Consider the following 19,256-nt stretch of genomic DNA (forward strand, 5'->3'; position numbering starts at 1 on the left):
ATTGCGCGTTGCGTTAATCTCCGTTAATAAAATTAGTGGCGTTAAAATGAATTTGCGTTAACGCGTTATTAACGCGTTAATTTTGACAGCCCTAATTAAAAACGAAAACATTTAAACGATGAACTGCAGAACTCCACAGCAATCTCTCCCATCTGCAAAAGTAACAAACAATAAAGGCAACGTAAGTTAGTGTAACATTAGATTAAACATTTAGATGAACAATTCAATGACAAAAGTATTATCATTAAGTTGCAAGACCCCGTCAAATGGTCTGATAAAAATGCATATACAGATTTGAAACGCGTTTTGTGTCGGCCTACTTCTTCGTAAAAAGTTTGACATTTATTTAGTGCGCTGCAGTTTGGTTATCAGAAGAATATTTCATTTTAAATAATTATATTGGTATACTGAAAAACAAGAGACATGCAAACAAGAAAAAGTTCAGCGCCAGGATATAAGTAGTAATTTTGATAATGATTCTTTACGACATTTTATTTTAAACTATATAGGCTATATATATATATATATATATATATATATATATATATATATATATATATATATATATATATATATATATATATATATATATATATATATATATATATATATGAAGAGTTTGGTTCCAAAACGCAATAAACGCCATTTTTGAAAAAAATGAGTTACTGCCAAAATCAGTATTATATCAGGTTAGTAGTTAAAAGTAAATAATTAATTTTACGCAAAATCCAATACCCGCCGTGATATTCTGTCATCTTTTCTCCCTTTTTTCCCAAAATGCGACAAACGCCACTGCTCCTTTTTTACAGAATGCAATAAATCCATTTCTTATATTACAGCGCACCATTCACGCAATGTAAACAAACATGGCGGCGCGCTGAGTACACGGAGTCCTAGTTTTCCTCATCTACTTTGTACTTCGTGATCAACAAACAAAACAAAATAATACTTTAATAGCATTGCCAAACCTGTGATGGTTTTCTGTGACGGGAAAGAAACGTAAGCCATCAACAGCTAATAATTTCCGCGAGAGGCACTCGGTTGCTTGTTCTCCCGACAGCATCAAGCTTCTCATGCTAACACATTGTGTTCTTAATATAACAAAGTAAGTGTTTTGGTTAATGCCATTAATGTTTATTTTTTAATCATTGTATACCACTAGTCAACTAAATAAATATAAAATGGTAAAGATGAATGCACATTTATACATTGATTTAATAGATTTATAGCATTTTGAAATAAAAAACTGTCATGGATTTATTGCATTTTGTGGAAAAAAGAATTCGTTTTTATAATAAATCTTTGAAAATCAAGTTATGGATTTGAATTTTTTATGTTTTTATAACCTAAAGATGCTATGTGAAAGTTTGTAACAGAAAATACTGGTTTTCATCTTGTCACTTTCTTGGTATAGAAAACACGTTTTTACCGAAATTTGTCAAAATGGATTTATTGCGTTTTGGAACCAAACTCTTCATATATATATATATATATATATATTTACAGATTCGAACAAGCAGAGTTATTAAACCAATATGATAAAGTGTATAAAAGTAAAAAAGTTTCACATCATAATTTTTAAAAGTATGCTATCTTTTACGCATGGTTTCTTTAAAAGTAGGCTATTTTCTCTACAACAACTGGTTTAATCAGCAAAATGATTCTCTTTTACCTTAGTATTTTTAGAATAAATCTATTCAAAAGTTTTTTTTTGTTACTTCGACTGCTACAAGTTGGTAAAAGTTTAATACTGCAATAGTACAGTTTTTATACAGATTGAAACGAGTTTTTATTTTAAGATGTCGCTGTGGGATTGAGTATGGTGGTTCCAATTTACATTTATATTTTACTGGTAAACAGCTTAATTCATTGTTGCAAGCGCTTCAGACGATGTCGCGTTTATAAATCAGGATTTTAGCAGCAGTTAAAGGAACAACTGGTTAAATTGAACACAAGGGGCTCTATCTTACACCCGGCGCAATGCAGCGCAATGCGCGACGCAAGTGTCTTTCGCTAGTTTCCACCCTAAATTTCACGTTTAGCGCCACGTTGTTTAAATAGCAAATGCATTTGCGACCCCTTTTGCGCCCATGGGCGTTCGGGTCTGAAAACGAGGTGTGTTCAGGCGCATTGTTGGCGCGTTGCTATTTTGAGGCAACTAAAATAGACTACGCCATTGACCAACAAAAACCTGCTCTAAAGTCAATGGTGCAATGTGTTTTATGTTATTTAAAGAGCGCATTAGTAATATGCGCTAAACGGGAGGACAACGCGGGTTTGCTTATCACAAAGTACATAAACACGCAGCAGCACAAACATGCTTTTAAATATGAAAGATTAAAGGATTCAATGTAAAAGATTATTATTGAGTCTCTTGGACATAAATGACGACTAATTATGAGACGTTAGAAGGCGCAAAGAGCTGCTTCACCTGCAGCCTGGTAAGTAAATAAATGCTTTGCTTTAAACAAATGCATCTGTTTTTAAATGTTGTTTTTAATGCTACCTCACAGATTTATTGTATATGATGACTCTGTACCTGCGGATATGGTGAGATGAGAAACATTTTTAAGTAATGTTAAAAAAACTCTTTGCTAAAAAAAACGCTGCCCAAAGTGCTGAAACATGCGGAGAGCCGTTTATAAATGCTTTATCTCTTGTTTGTTACAAATAAAGTATTTTTAGAGTACAAACCTTATCTTACTTACTTGTAAATTATTTTTTGACATTTAAAGCAATTACAAGCCTGCTTTTTTACTTCCATGACTAAAAGAAAACGGGTTTTAAAGGTTTTAATAAAAAAATAACAATTTCAATACAAGTGAAAAACAACACAATTATTTAACATTAATCTTAAACTGGGGATCTTCTTCCTCCGCTTAGGTTTTCAGTTTACAAAGTTCGTCATCTAAAAAGGGATTATACATAGCGCCAGCGCAACTTGCTTTTAAAGGGGATGAGAGCTGTGACTCTCATTGGTTTATTGCACGTTACGGCCAAACTACTCCCATTACAATAGGACCAACCCTTTTCGACCATGTGCTCGGCGCACAAACCATTTTTCCCGTCGTTAAATTAGCAAAAGTGGATTCGGACACGCCCATTTAGACATTGCGCTGTGCGCTTTAGACAATGCGCTTAGATCGTTAAAATAGGGCCCCATGGTGTTTCTGGGTCGTGTTTTGTCACTACTTTATAGTATACTCGTTTCATGTCTGACAACCGAACAGATAATATGTAAAAAATAGCATGCAGTTGTTTTACAGTTTTTCTCGATTGCGGAAACACTATAAACAGGCTTTTGAACTAAAATTTCAAAACCATAATGCCATTTTTCAAGAAGCACAATCATTCAAAATCAATTTGCTGAACAATAAACACTACTCCCCTGATTTAACACATGAGTTAGATTTGGTGAAGTTTTACTTCAAAACTCTACACACAAATCCCTACATCTCTCGGGGCTTACACCATGTGGTCATATGGAAAGCACTAGCATTCAATACTGTTCACTCAAGTCAGCACAGCTAAGGCTCAATTAGCAAACATTTACCAAGGTGGAAACACTAAGAGTCAAAACTGAACACACATCAAATCCTTTAATAGATAGATAAAGGACCTGAATCAGTTCACTGAGCTTTGGAAGAATGGATTCACAGAAAAATGAAGGAATAGGTCGAGGAGGAGGAGGGAGAGTAGGAGGGAAAGAAGGAGGAGGAAGATGACTTGTTGAAGGAGGAGGAAGAGGAGGAGGACATGGTGAAAGGTGAAGCAGTCTCAGATGAAATTCAAGCCACTCTAGCAGACCATGTCCTTGTCCATGGTATGATTATGAGGGAGGCTGAGCCACGAGTAAAGCTTAATTTGAGTCGCTTCACTGTTGCCTCCATGGTTTTGAGTATAGAGCTTAATTTTTACCTGAAAATATAATACTTGGAGTATTGTGTGAGATGTTGTTCTGTTTGTAGATAGGAGTTTTCCTTACTCAAACATGTTCTGAGGGCAGAAAGAATGGGATTGGTTCACAAAAACGACCAATCAAAATGCTCGTTACTGGTTTATGGCCTCGGCGGAGCCTCCCAGGCAGCTTCTGCAGTGAAGCAGTTCGAGCTCACCGTTGGTCAGATGAGTAGCGCAGATAATGTAAGATAGGAATGAGACTGTTTTTGAATTCAGCTCGAAATGTTTCGAGCATTTAAGTGACGCGTTTTCACGTGTCCGTGGCACGACTTTCTTTTTCGTGCCAGTTTCACGTATTGGTTATTCAATTTTTTTCGTTTTTTCAAACCATTGTCGCTTGGGATTGGGGTTATATTTGTGGTTTTCGGCACATTTTTATACTGTTTTCGCACGAGGATAAAGTTGGGTTTGGGTTAGAATGGCATTGTTTATACCTTTATTTGTCAGAAATTTAAATTGTTCTTGCTTGGAGTTGGGGTTAGAGTTGGGCTCGAACTGCTTCACTGCAGAAGCTGCCTTGGAGGCTCCGCCGAGGGCTTAAACCAGTAACGAGCATTTTGATTGGTCGTTTTTGTGAACCAATAACATTCTTTCTGCCCTCAGAACATGTTTGAGTAAGGAAAACTCCTACGTGCGTTGTGTTTACTGTTTAGAGAATATGAGGCATAATTTCAGTAAATGTGTTTAAGCAACTGAGAAAAACTGTAATATGCAATATAATGTGACAGATAAAAGAGAAGAAATTAAACATATTTCAGGTGCCAACACTCGATCAAACGCAAACACGTCACATATATGCTAATTAGCGTGTGACGTTATCGCTACATGCTATAAATTAGTCTATCTTTATCGTGTTGGTAACACTTAATATTATTACCATTTTAAATTTATGTGTGTGGAAAATTTCAGGGCTAATTCAATTAAGGGCCAATCCCATTTCTCTGTCTTACCCCTTCCCCTTACCCCTACCCCTTAGTTTTGCACGTTCACGTGAGAGTAAGGGCTATCCCAAATCTCGTTTTGATCAAGGGGTAGGGCTAAGGGCAAGTGGTAGATACCCCTTAAAACCAAGAATTTCCGCGAGCTTACTTGAAACTAAGGGGTACCCAGAATACACTGCGCAACCGGCAAAAATGGCGTCCAGAGCGTCCCATAAATGTAAGTATTTTTGGCTTAATAATTAATTGTTTTGTGCTCTACACAGTCCTGTTCATATATATTTGAATTATGTTCTTAATTTAAATGTTTTAAAATTTCGCTAGTTTGCTACGCTAACGTTACGTTGCTGATTTGCACAACATTCCCGTATTTGCTGATTTGCACAACATTCCCGTATTTCTCTAACTAGCTATGAATGGACTGCATGCTTGTCTACAGTTTTAACTAAGTTCCATTAACGTTAGCAGCGAATTTCGTTTGATATCAGTGCATAACACTACTTGCTTTGGAGACATCGGTACGTGCTTTACGTATACCGTCCTGTATCACACAGGGACGCCAGAAGAAACTCGGCGGCTGATTCACTTTCGCTTACACTTGCACTCGGCATCTTGGAAGTTTGTGATCAACATTTGTCGCGTCTGGTGATGTTGCAGCCAGCAAACGACGATGTATGATGACGTAACCGTAACCAAGCGGTGTCTCATTTCATAGGGGTATGTTTTCACCCCTAGCGCTTAACACTTAGTTTTGAGGGACAAGGGCTAGGGGTAAGACGAAGTGGTAGGGGAAGGGGTAAGACAGAGAAATGGGATTGGCCCTAAGTCTTCCATGTCAAGGGCCTTTAATGCCTTGTAGTTTTTCTGTGTTGATTCTGTAAATAAAATAAAATAATCACAGTCAATAATTTCTATAATGTGTAGATTGTAAATACAATTTGATGAACTAATTAAATTAATTTTTCAGCTGATTATAAAAAAACACAATCTCATGGCAATTAGTACTATGTATGTTACAAGTTGCCTCATTGTACTGATTTAATTCATTCTTATTTTTATAATAATCATAGGTATTGGCCTTGTAAAATATGTAACATTTAAACCAGGGATGGCGAACATCGGTCCTGGAGATGGCAGTCCTGCAGATTTTAGCTCCAACCCCGATAAAACCTCACCTGCCCGTAGCTTTCTAGTAACTCTTTAGACCTTGATTTTAGCCTGTTCAGGTGTGTTTGACCAGAGCTGGAGCCAAACTCTGCAGGACTGCAGACCTCCAGGACCAACGTTCGCCACCCCTGAATCAAACATACAAGTTCATCATGTCATGTCATACTCATACTCCTGTATAACCACAATTGTGATGTATGGTTGTTACTGTTGTTATGATTACTACATGCATAATTATGCAAGTTGATATTCTGATCATTTATATGTTTTTCTTATTTTATAAGCACATCAGTACCAGTTACAAATCACATCAGTCCTAACGTAATGTATTTTCTCCTTGGCCACTTTTCTTCTTGAGCATGCCTTAAAGGAATAGTCTACTCATTTTCAATATTAAACTATGTTATTACCTTAACTAAGAATTGTTGATACATCCCTCTGTCATCTGTGTGCATGCACGTAAGCGCGCTGCGACACTTCGATAGCATTTAGCTTAGCCCCATTCATTCAATGGTATCAAACAGAGATAAAGTTAGAAGTGACCAAAAACATCAACGTTTTTCCTATTTAAGACGAGTAGTTCCCTTTCAGTCGGTCACTACGACGTCACGTCGTGACCGACGAATTGGGAGCTCGCTTAGAGAGACCAATCTGCTTCGAATACTACTAAAACGCCAATGAACTTGGCATTGAGATATTTGCATAATGCTGGCGCCGCCCCGCCAGGTGCGTATATAAGGCGCACGTGCAAATAGGGAAATCAGCTTTTTATCGCTTCGAAAGCCGGCAGTATCTGCTACTGAGAAGCTACTTCACTCTGTTGGGATCGATTGCGGAAGTTGGTTGGACTGGCAGTACCACAGCGGACGCTTCGCAGTATTCCACAGGCTCTGCATCTTTTTTGTTTTGAGTTTAGTGTGTGCGTTGCCTTCCCTGTGCGCATCATCAACTGAGCATCTGAGTGAATTTCCCTAAAAGAGTGATACGAGAGAGCTTTGTGCCTTGTTAAAGGCAGCCACTCTCTCGTATATCCGGAGATTAGCGTCCTTTTCAGGATGGCTTTTCGTCCGTGCGATCTTGGATGCGGGAAGTATATGGGTCCGAAGGACGGTCACGAGCGTTGTCTTTCGTGCTTGGGCATCGAGCACGCTGAGGCAGCGTTCGCTGGGGGTAAGTGTTCTCACTGCGAGAACATGTCCCTTGTGGATTTGCGGAGACGGTTGTCTTTCCTCCGGGAAAAACGCAACCCACGTCCGACGAGTTCTGATCGCCGCCACGGTGCGGCTGTGAAGCTCTCGAAGGATGATCTCCGCATCACTGTGCTGAACCGGGCAGGGGATTCGTCCTCTGCCTCTCAGCCTCCTCATCCACAGCCGGTTGATGCGCCGATGGAAACTTCAGAGTCGTGTTCTACGATGTCTGTTGGATCTGTCGTGCCTCCCTCCGGGTCCACGGAGACCGCAGCATCCGAGGGTGGGCCCTCTACCTCTGAGGATCTGGATGTCCTCCCCCCTTCCGGACGGGTCGTGACGCCGGATTTCGATCCAGAGATGGTGGCCGTGCTCTCTCGAGCGGCGGAGACCGTCGGGTTGGAGTGGGTTCACCCCCCACAGCCCAAACCGTCCCGCCTGGATGATTGGTTCTTTGGAGCTGCCCGGGTTTCACAACCCTCTCCGCCGGTACCTTTCTTCCCCGAGGTGCACGAGGAGCTGACCAGGACCTGGAGGTCGCCGTATTCTACCCGTTTACGGCCGTTTCAGCCCTCCCCCCTCACCTCCCTCACCGATGGAGCCGCTAAGGGCTATACGGGAATCCCCCCCGTGGAGCGTGCGGTTGTGATGCAATTGTGTCCGGCCACCGCTTCCACCTGGAAGGATCGCCCAGCCCTCCCCTCCCGTGCTTGCAGACAGTCTTCCGGTTTAACGGGGGCTGCCTATCATGCATGTGGAGAGGCGGCTTCAGCCCTGCACGCTATGGCGTTGCTGCAGGTCCACCAGGCCAAGGCCTTGAGAGATCTGCACGAGGGAGGACACGACTCGCCTGTGCTTTCGGAGCTCCGGGCCGCTACGGATCTGGCCCTCCGTGCTACGAAGGTCACGGCACAGGCGATCGGTCGTGCGATGTCCACGATGGTGGTCCAGGAACGCCATCTGTGGGTCTGTCTGGCCGACATGACGGATGCAGAAAAGAACAAGTTCTTGGATGCGCCCGTATCCCAGGCAGGCCTGTTCGGCGAGTCGGTGGAGTCGTTTGCCCAGCAGTTCTCCGCCGCCCAGAAGCAGACGGAAGCGATCGCTCAGATCATGCCCCGGCGCAAGCGACCTGCATCTCGCCCCCCAGCGCCGGCGGCCCCGTCTGCTCCTCGCCGAGGGCGCCCTCCGGCGGCTGCCTCCGCCCCCCCCCCGCTATAACGTCTTCTAGACCACGGAGAGGGAACAGCCGTCGGCAGCCCGCCCCGCCCGCACCACCCGCTTCCCGTGGCAAACGGAAATCGAAGCGGCCCTGAGACGGGCGACCTGGAGTTGGATGGGATCACTCTACGGGAGACGGTGACGGCACCGCTCCTTCCACCGGTAGAGGGCCGGGTGGAAAATCTTTTGTTTCGTTTTGTTTCTGTTCCGCCGGCTTCTCAGCCGGCACCCACAAAACCACAAAAAGAGTGCATTCCTATTCCTTCTCCAGGTCTCCAGAGGATCGAGAGAGATGTGAGCGGGCAGTCAGATGCTCTTCCTCCCTCTCCTCTGTCGCCAGTGGGTGTTCTGAGGAGTTCGAGCTCTCCCCTTCGGAGACCGGACCACCAGCAACCCCTTCGGAGTCTGCGTCCTCGGCTGAGGAGACCGGACGACCGTTTACCTCAGCGGGCTCAGGTCAGTGTCACACACACACATACTGTAGATGCTTATGCTGTCACGGCAGACGCACCGGCAGTCCCGCCTGTCCCGCCTCGCTGCCCCGCCGCGGGTACACCGGTAGTGCCGTTAATTCCTCTCGTACGGTCCCTGGGGGCTTGGCTTCAGCTTCCCAGTCCGTCTCGTTGGGTTTTACGCACGATCCGCCTCGGTTACGAAATTCAATTCAATCGGCACACTCCCAAATTTGTGGGCATACGTTTCACCACGGTGAAAGCGTCCGTTGCACATGTACTGCGTGCAGAGGTCGAAGTCCTGCTGGCGAAGGACGCGATCGAGCCGATCCCTCTTACCGAGATGAGATCGGGTTTCTACAGCCCGTATTTCATAGTACCCAAGAAAGGCGGCGGGTTACGACCGATTTTGGACTTGCGTGTCCTGAACAAATCTCTTCAGAAGAGGTCTTTCAGGATGATTACACCGAAACAAATTTTCAGTGCAATACGCCCCCAAGATTGGTTTGCAGCGATAGACCTGAAAGACGCGTACTTTCATGTGTCCACTCTTCCTTCGTCACCGACCGTTCTCCGGTTTGCGTTCGAGGGGCGGGCATACCAATACAAAGTACTACCGTTCGGGCTGTCTCTCTCTCCCCGTGTGTTCACGAAAGTGGTAGAGGCGGCGTTAAAGCCCCTCAGAGAGAGCGGTGTTCGCATTCTGGCTTACCTCGACGATTGGCTTATAATAGCGCATTCTCGGCGGACGCTGTGCGAACACAGAGATCTAACACTTCAACATCTCGCCCGTTTGGGTCTTCGGGTCAACTGGGAAAAGAGCAAACTCTGCCCCACGCAGAGGATCTCTTTTCTCGGTATGGAACTGGACTCGATCGATTTATCGGCGCGTTTAACAGAAGAGCGCGTCCAATCAATTCTGACTTGCCTCGGTTCATTCCGAGGGAAGAATGCGGTCCCTCTGAAACAATTTCAGAGACTCCTGGGGCGTATGGCAGCAGCTGCGGCCGTGACACCGCTCGGGCTGCTCCATATGAGACCGCTTCAGCGTTGGCTTCACGATCGAGTCCCGAGGAGAGCGTGGCGCGCTGGCATCCATCGTGTAACCATTACACCTGCGTGTCGCCTAACATTCCCCCCGTGGTCAGACCCCGCGTTTCTCAGGGCCGGCGTGTCCATGAGACAGGTCTCTCGGCATGCTGTTGTGCACACAGATGCCTCCGACATGGGCTGGGGAGCCACGTACGACGAGCTCACGGCTTCGGGGGTGTGGACAGCACCCCAGTTGCATTGGCATATCAATTGCCGCGAGTTATGGGCAGTATATCTGGGACTCGTACGCTTCGCTCAGGAGCTGCGAGGGAAGGATGTACTAGTACGCTCAGACAACACTGCGACCGTAGCGTATATCAACCGTCAAGGCGGTTTGCGCTCTCGTCACCTGTCGCATCTCGCTCGTCATCTCCTCCTTTGGAGTCAGAAGCATCTGAGGTCCCTTCGTGCCATTTACATACCGGGCTCGCTCAATACAGCGGCAGACGCGCTTTCCCGAGCAGCGGGCCCCGGCGAATGGCGACTCCACCCCCAGACGGTCCAGCTGATTTGGAGGAAATTCGGTCGAGCGCAGATAGACCTATTTGCGTCACCGAACAATACCCATTGTCGCCTGTTTTATTCACTAACCGAGGGCAGCCTCGGCGTGGATGCGTTGGCACACAGCTGGCCGCGGGGCATGCGCAAATATGCGTTCCCCCCAGTGAGTTTAATAGCACAGATACTGTGCAAAGTCAGGCAGGACGAGGAGAGCCTTTTAATGATCGCCCCATATTGGACGACCAGGAATTGGTTTCCGGAACTAATGCTCCTCGCGACAGCCCCTCCCTGGCGGATTCCCCTGAGGAAGGACCTTCTTTCTCAGGGAGGGGGCACATTATGGCACCCGCGCCCCGACCTGTGGAATCTCCACGTTTGGTCGTTGAGCGCGCGCAAGGTTTAAGTGATTTGCCCCAGGCGGTATCTAACACTATTGACGCGGCACGAGCTCCGTCTACGAGACGGGCTTACGCGTTAAAATGGAACCTTTTCGTCACCTGGTGCTCTTCGCAACGCGAGGACCCCAGAGAATGCCCTATTAACATTGTGCTTTTATATCTTCAACAAAGGTTAGATGGTAGGCTGTCACCGTCCACTATTAAAGTTGATATCGCCGCTATATCTGCGCATCACTCACTTATTAACGGCAGATCAGTGGGCCAGCATGATTTGGTTATTAGATTCCTGAGAGGCGCTCGCAGGCTAAACCCCTCGCGCCCTCCTTCTATTCCTCCCTGGGACCTGTCCATGGTGCTGAAAGCGCTACAGAGTCCTCCGTTCGAGCCTTTGCAGTCTGCGAGTCTGAAGCTTCTATCCATGATGGCTCTGACCCTACTAGCATTGGCCTCGGTGAAGAGAATAGGGGATTTACATGCATTCTCTGTTGACGATTCGTGCCTTCAGTTTGGTCCTTCTGTCTCGAGCGTGACCTTGAGACCCAGACCAGGCTACGTGCCCAAAGTTCCCACTACTCCCTTTAGAGATCAAGTGGTGAGCTTGCAAGCATTGCCTTTGGAGCAGGCAAACCCAACCGAGGCTTTGTTGTGCCCCGTACGCGCACTGCGATTCTACGTGGACCGCACGCAAAGCTTCAGGACCTCAGACCAGCTCTTTGTTTGTTATGGTGGCCAGCAGAAAGGGAAAGCTGTCACTAAGCAGAGGATGTCTCATTGGATAGTTGATACTATCGCCCTGACTTACAATTTGCAGGGCATTCCTTGCCCCTTTAATTTGAGAGCGCACTCCACTCGGAGTGTTGCCTCATCTTGGGCATTAGCTCGTGGTTCCTCGCTAACAGACATTTGTAGAGCTGCTGGTTGGGCGACACCTAATACGTTCATTAGATTCTACAATGTTCGTATCGAGCCTGTATCCTCTCGTGTTCTGTCCTCACCAGGGAGGACACGGAGAGCAGACTCGCAAGTCGGCTTGCAGCCTCCGACTGAGGCTCCAAATTGAGTTTCAGTATGGAAGGCTAACAGAGCAAAAATGCGTAATGGTTTGATTTGCTCTCTCCACTGCCTTGACAGCCTTTGTTGCGGAGCATTGGCTGTCAGCCTTTCACTAGTTGTATTCTTACGAACCTACGTGTTTGGCCAGGGCCCCACATTGTGTCCCAACGGGTTCCTTTGTGAGTATTTTTCCGTGGGGTTAATCCTACCAGCCCACGTTTCCCTTAGCAGAGCACTGCTTTGCTTACACAGCCACGGCTGTCATTTTACCTCAACTACGGTTGACTTTCGTCCACCATTAGCCCTTAACGGGGCGGTGGCTTCCGCAGCGTCCCTATACCGCTCAGTTAGGGCGCTTCCCAGTCGCTGGCACTACTGTGGGGTTAAAGGAACATCTAGTGCCCGGCCTTCTGCCTTAAAACCTAATTCTCCTATCCTTAAGTGGAACCGGAGGGCTTTATGCAGACACTGGAAGAGGTCAGCCCCTAGTGGCGTTTTAGTAGGGTTTCCCAATTCGTCGGTCACGACGTGACGTCGTAGTGACCGACTGAAAGGGAACGTCTCGGTTACGGATGTAACCCTCGTTCCCTGAAGGAGGGAACGGAGACGTCACGTCCCGTCGCCACAGGTGCTGCCACCTGCTGTTTAGGCCGGTCACCTTCCGGCTTTCTCAGCGAACAGAAGCTGATTTCCCTATTTGCACGTGCGCCTTATATACGCACCTGGCGGGGCGGCGCCAGCATTATGCAAATATCTCAATGCCAAGTTCATTGGCGTTTTAGTAGTATTCGAAGCAGATTGGTCTCTCTAAGCGAGCTCCCAATTCGTCGGTCACGACGTGACGTCTCCGTTCCCTCCTTCAGGGAATGAGGGTTACATCCGTAACCGAGACGTTATACGAGCAAGTTTGGTGGGACAAAATAATACGTAGCGCTTTTCTAAGCGGATTTAAAAGAGGAACTATATTGTATGGCGTAGAAGGGGAGCGGACTTTTCAGGCGAGTCGAAGTACTCCCAAAAGTGCTATTACGCCATAAAATATAGTTCATCTTTTAAATCCGCTTAGAAAAGCGCTACGTTTTATTTTGTACCACCAAACTTGATCGTATAACTACTTGTCTTAAATGTCTTAAAAGTTTTTGTTTACATCATATATGTGTGTGAGCTGTGTATGATAATTATGTATATATAAATATGCACACATGCATGTATAATTTTAAGAAAAAAATGTATTTATATATTAAGTATTTATATATAATATAAATTATACATAAATATACAAATGTATATACACATGTAAACATTGCTTAAATATATACATGCATGTGTGTGCATTTGACTATGCAGAGTTATTGTATACAGTGCACACACATGTATGATGTAGACAGGGACTGTTGTTCTGCTATAGATTGGTCGCGATTAATTGATATGCATCCCTAGTTTTAACACAACCGTTTTTAAAGTCTAGAACATATTAAGCAGTCAGTAAATCATTATTTTATGCATATAAATCATTATTAACTTGTGAAATATAATATAAATGTCCATTAACTATATTGAAAGTTTAGGATTGGCATATGCCTAGCTTATGTACGTATTTACATTATACATATTCAGATCATTTGCATCAATATCTGCAATTTAGCTCAGCTGCCTCCAATTTCTCTTGATGGTTGCTGATGGGTTCTGACGAACACATGAAGATATTTTGAGGAATGTCTGTAACCAAACTGTAACCAAAGTGACATTGACTTCCATAGTAGGATAAAAGAATACTATAGAAGTGAATGGCTCCTCCGATCGCCCTGGTTACAAATGAATCCAGAAGTTGCAAAGATTGCTGTGTCACACCCAAAATGACCTGAGGCTGTAACTGCTACTTCAAAAGGTGCTTTAACTAAGTACTGAGTAAAGGGTCGGAATACTTAGGTCATATCAACTTTAACCCCCCCCCCCCCCCCAAAGAGATGCTGAACAGAGCAAACATTTACTGGTAAATTGCAGTTAACAGATCATGTGTGAACAGAACCTTTCCGGTAAATCAGTGCTCCCAATTTACCAGTAAGACAGGTTTTAAGATTACCAGTAATTTACCGGTAAGCGCTATGTGTGAACGAAAAATATAGGATTACCGGCATTTAGAACGGACGACGTCAGACCGTGCTGACAGCTTCAGGCCAATCATAATGTTTTAATACAGATGATGCGTTTACCCCCGCACTGTTTACGGACGTTTCCACACACATGCTGCTTGAAAGTCCAGCACACCTGAAGTTTACGTCCACATTTCTTCACCAAAGTTGTTTAAAACAGCTTGCCACCTACTTGCCGAATTGCCGACGTAGCACACCCTCTGTGAAGCCTAAAGTGCAAACAGTACTGTTGTTTAAAACGCATTTTCGGTTTGACGTCGCCTCATGCAATGTTGTTTAGTCATCATGAGCAACTTCGCGACTGTTTACCATAGACGTGAAAGCAACAAAATACGGACCGTGGATATGAACGACGTGGATTGTTTACAAATACAACACTGAGCTCGCCGCGCGCCACAGGTACTTCCGCTTTCTCAACGAATTTACCAGTATTTTGATACTGATGTGTGAATGATGTCTTACTGGTAAAAAGACGGAACGTCACTGCGTGTGTGAACAGCACATTTTTGTATTTACTGGTAAATTCATGGTAATTTACCAGAACTACTGTGTGAAAGAGGCTATTGACTGGTTGCTTTACGTGTGGGTCAAACAGCCTTTTGTGCAGTCCCTTACCAATAAAAGCTAAGATGGACTCCAGACCTTCTGGACTGTCTGTGAGAGACTTCAATCTCGCCCAGACCAACAAGGCATCTTGTTAGCAGACATCCCGACCTGATCAAAAAATTTGATTAGATTATGTTCTGGTCCTATTTTTAATATATGTTTTACAAACTCACCACAGGTGATCTGGCAAAGCAAAGACTTATGAAACAGCATATTCCCAAATCTCCTCTTCAGGCTCATCTTAACGATCATTTCATTTGATAAAGTTTGGAAAAAGAAAAACATATTACATTAGTATAGAATCATAATGTTTTGGTTAGAAATACAAAAAACTGTGGCCCAAGTACAACTTTGAAAGAAATAAAGAATGTTTACATTTTTTGTCATGGTACACTGTCACTTCATTACCTTTTGAGTGGTACAGATTTGGACATCTGGAAAGACACATGACTTCACCTCTGTGTATTTTATCACACTTCTTCAAATTGCATGGTAATCTGCCTACAACAGTGGTTCTCAATCCTGGTCCTGGAGGTCCACTGCTCTGCACATTTTGTATGTCTCTCTTGTTTAACACAGCTGATTCAAATCATCAGCTCATTAGCAGAGATCTCATTGTCTGTCAGATAAGAGAGACATTCAAAATGTGCAGAGCAGTGGACCTCCAGGACCAGGATTGAGAAGCACTGGCCTACAATATAAAACACATAATAAAATAAAAAACAAGTCATGGCCCCTTTTCAAAAGAAAATATAAATTGTGAAATACAAAACACTGCATCTTAGTTATTACGATTAGTAGAATTTGATCTGAATACAAAACAAATACTAAATGCATTGTAATGTTGTAGGGGAGATGCTTCAAAAATAAATGGTAAATTATTGATTTCTAGGGCTGTCACTTTTGTGAAAAAATCATTTTCGATTTTTAATATATAAGTGTTCATTGAATCGATTGTAAAATCGATTTTCCATGTCTAAAAAAGACGTTTCCATTTTCAACGCCAAATAACAGGCAAATGTAAAGAGAGCGCCTGAAACGCACAAGTCAGCAATATTTCTTATTCATTGTCATTAAGTTTCGTGCAGAATAAAAAACAGCAACAGAAGTGCAACATTCTCTAAAAAATATGCAGAGAGGACTGCTGCCATAAATGAAAAACATTACTGCAGGCTTCAACCGGCTGCTTTTATGATTTAGGCAATTCAAAAATTATTTTAAATAATGATTCGATCCATTTCAAACAACTGTTCAAAAATGAAACTTTAAATAGACTTACTTGAAGTTGAGAACATGCTGTGTATTTTTTTATTAAACGTAACCGAAACTTAGGCGGCACTAGGCAGGCATAATGAAATGCGCAAAAAGACTAGGGCCATTACGAATTATTGGTGAGGAAAACAAGTCGATCAACATTTTAGGGGTCAAGAGCAGAGCGCTTTTCATTCACTTTATGTCCATCTGTTGAGAAGACGCACTCTGACCGCACTGATGTCCCAGGGAAACTCGGGTGCTTCGTTGCCAGCTGCGTATTTCGTACTGCCAATCTTCCATTACAAAAGCGGGTCGCTGTCAGCTCGCAAGGTTGGCTCCTTCTCATAACTCATCATCTCCTGTAAGGTCACAATTACGACGCTCTCTCGTGTTGCACAGGTTTATTGACGTTGTCCTCAATTTTCTTTGCAAAACACTAGATGCAGCTATTGAAAGCGTGAACATATAGGTGCGTAAAATTGCTGGGTATTTTCTGTCTAGCTTTCGCACACCTACTGCACTTTCGGAATTCTTTATTTTCTTTTTCTGCTTGTTTGTGAGTTTTGTTACATCTACATTTTTTACTGTTTAATTATTTAAAATTAATAGTGTACATATTTGGTTAAAATCGATTGCCTATTTTCGTTTTCGAAACTTTTTTTGGTTGGTCCGATCGATTGTGCAATCGATTTTCGAACGAAAAGTGACAGCCCTATTGATTTCTATTACAAAATGCTTGCTTGGTGGTGCGTTACAATGGTGGGTGGTAGCTCATGGACATAGCCATCATTTAAAAAATTATGATTAAAGCCATAATACGTAAAGATAGAAAATGGTGCTGTTATGTACACCACCACAAAGACCAATTTTATATGTCAATATAAAGCCTCTCTAAAACTTATGTCAACATCCACTCTGAACTATGAATTAACTTTTGTCTCTGTCTATTGAAAACGAATGGTTTGAAATATGTAAGCCTACATACGGTAGAAGGAATAGTGACCTACAAAAGAAATGATTTGCTGTGCTGAACAATAACCATTGTATCCTAAATTATTTTCCTATATTTTCCTAATGACAATGATAAACCAGATATGCACTTTTTGAGCGCATATGTTTTGGAGGCTAATATAAACACAAAATAATACTTACTCTTCAGCCAATGGAAAACATCAAAACACAACAAGAAAATGACCTGTAAAGAAAAGTGAACATAAATATACAATAGTTATTAATCCAGAATTGATGGCTTCTGTTTAAATTCTTAACCGTCTTAACAGGCTAACTTGCTGTGCCCGTACTGTAAGTTAAATAACCTTACATTTACGCGTCAAACCCTACATTTAAATAACTTGCGTTATAATTAACTAAACAATGTCAAATAAATTTGAAGAACGAGGATAACACATTTTTATAGAAGGTAAAGACAAATAAAAGATCTTTACTACATTAGCTCAGATGCGTCACAAGCTCAGTCAAACCACTGCATCAACTGTCAACATTAAAGTTCAGAATATTTGAGTCATATCGAATTAACTGTTACTAAAAACAAAACAAACATAAATGTGAACTTATTTTAATGACTTAACCAGGAATTAATAAAAACTTACCTTAGAATTTGCCACAGAAATGAAAACTGTCGTCTGAGGTAAACGGTTAAAATCCACTTTGAACTCACGAGGACGGAGGCGCGCGCACGCAACTACGTGTGTTCGACTTCTTGCTGCGCTGACAGGTTGATAACGTCAATGTACCGCGAGAGTGTAATTTCTTGACTCGCTCTCGCGATACATTGACGTCATCAACGTATGATGTCGGTTCTCGCAGCGCTGCACGAAGTCGAACATGAATAATAACCATAGCTAATAACACATAACAAAAGACAACATGTTAAAGAACAATAAAGATGGTAAAAAAGATGTCCCACGTCCAGACTGAACTGAAAATTAGAACTTGTTTAGCAATAAACATTTCTTGTATTAAAATAAACAGAAATATTGTGCTTTTAAACATAGCTTTTTAGATCTTCATCCAGGGGTGGGTTCAATTATTTCATAAACATGCATGCACATTTTGTTCTAAATGGACAGAGCTTTATAAAAAAAAAAAATGGTTTTATTATAATAAAAGTGTAGTAACTGGTTTTTGATTTAACAACAACAAACATCAAAAGAAAATTATCTGCTAAGATAATAACAACCAATGATAATTTGGGGGCCCATTTGGGATGTGGTGTGAGTTTGCCCTGCCCACACTGTCCCACAGTATACCTCACAGTGGGCCCGCATGGGCATGTTTTGCTTACAAAAAGCTGAGGGAGCTGTCTGTGGCACCGTAAAGAAAGCAGATAAAAGGTTGTATGTTATTATATTATTAATGGTATTCTTAAAATTTATATTTAAAACATTAGATTTTAGACATTCTGATGAAAATATAATAAAAATAAAACAACCATAATAATGCTTACAAAAATAGCCTAATCCATCTCCTAAATGCATATGGAAATCAAATGCCCCACCAGTGTTAAAATCAATCAAATAGTATACAAAAAATATTTTTAGCTTCTTAAACATTATATAATATGAGGAACCTAAAAATATTTACCAAAAAGGCGCTTGTTTTAAAAGGGAAAAATAAAGATACAAAGATGATTTATATGCATGTGTCTAATATATATTTTAACTTGATCAATTACTTTTGTTAAATTTTATAAAAATAAGTATTTTTATTAAATTAGTTTTTACATTTTTATCTAAAGGATTCACAAATTAAAATGTCATAAAAGAACCGTTTACCATTCGCCGTACTGACATTATTTCAACCAAATTTCAACGTTGATTTTTAAGCATTGTATTAACCTTTTGCAATCGTTTACCATTCACCGTTGTTTCAACATTATCAATGTTGAAAAAACAACTGAGGTTATTTTAACCAAATTTTACCGTTGAAGGTTGGTCATGCCTGCTTGGTGGTACCAGCTTGGGAGACCAGCTTGACCAGCCAGGCTGGGAGACCAGCTTGACCAGCCATAATACCAGCCTGGCCAGGCTGGGAGACCAGCTTGACCAGCCTAGTCAGCCTGGGAGACCAGCTTGACCAGCCTGGTCAGCCTGGGAGACCAGCTTGGCCAGCCTGGGAGACCACCTTGACCAGGCTGGGAAACCAGCTTGACAGCCTGGCCAGCTATTTCCATCTTAAACCAGCTAAAACCAGCCAACCAGCTTAGCCTGATTTAAGCTGTTTTTTTTCAGGAGGTAGGGAACGTTCCGGG

General features: G+C 42.8%; 1 long non-coding RNA gene across 2 annotated transcripts; it reads right to left on the reverse strand.

Annotated features, from left to right (window-relative positions):
• Nucleotides 1-13,533: 13,533 nt before the first annotated feature.
• Nucleotides 13,534-18,852, reverse strand: LOC129450824 (uncharacterized). 2 transcript variants are annotated; one of them, XR_012370849.1, is made up of 5 exons: nt 17,596-18,852; nt 17,138-17,180; nt 15,140-15,232; nt 14,905-14,971; nt 13,534-14,839 (listed from the first exon to the last, which is right to left on the reverse strand). It is a non-coding gene; the product is annotated as an uncharacterized lncRNA (long non-coding RNA). The 2 variants fall into 2 exon arrangements; XR_008646444.2 differs by having other exon boundaries at nt 15,140-15,228; nt 17,596-18,850.
• Nucleotides 18,853-19,256: the final 404 nt, after the last annotated feature.

Source organism: Misgurnus anguillicaudatus, chromosome 8 (genome assembly GCF_027580225.2).
Source record: "Misgurnus anguillicaudatus chromosome 8, ASM2758022v2, whole genome shotgun sequence".
Taxonomy (NCBI): Eukaryota; Metazoa; Chordata; class Actinopteri; order Cypriniformes; family Cobitidae; genus Misgurnus; species Misgurnus anguillicaudatus.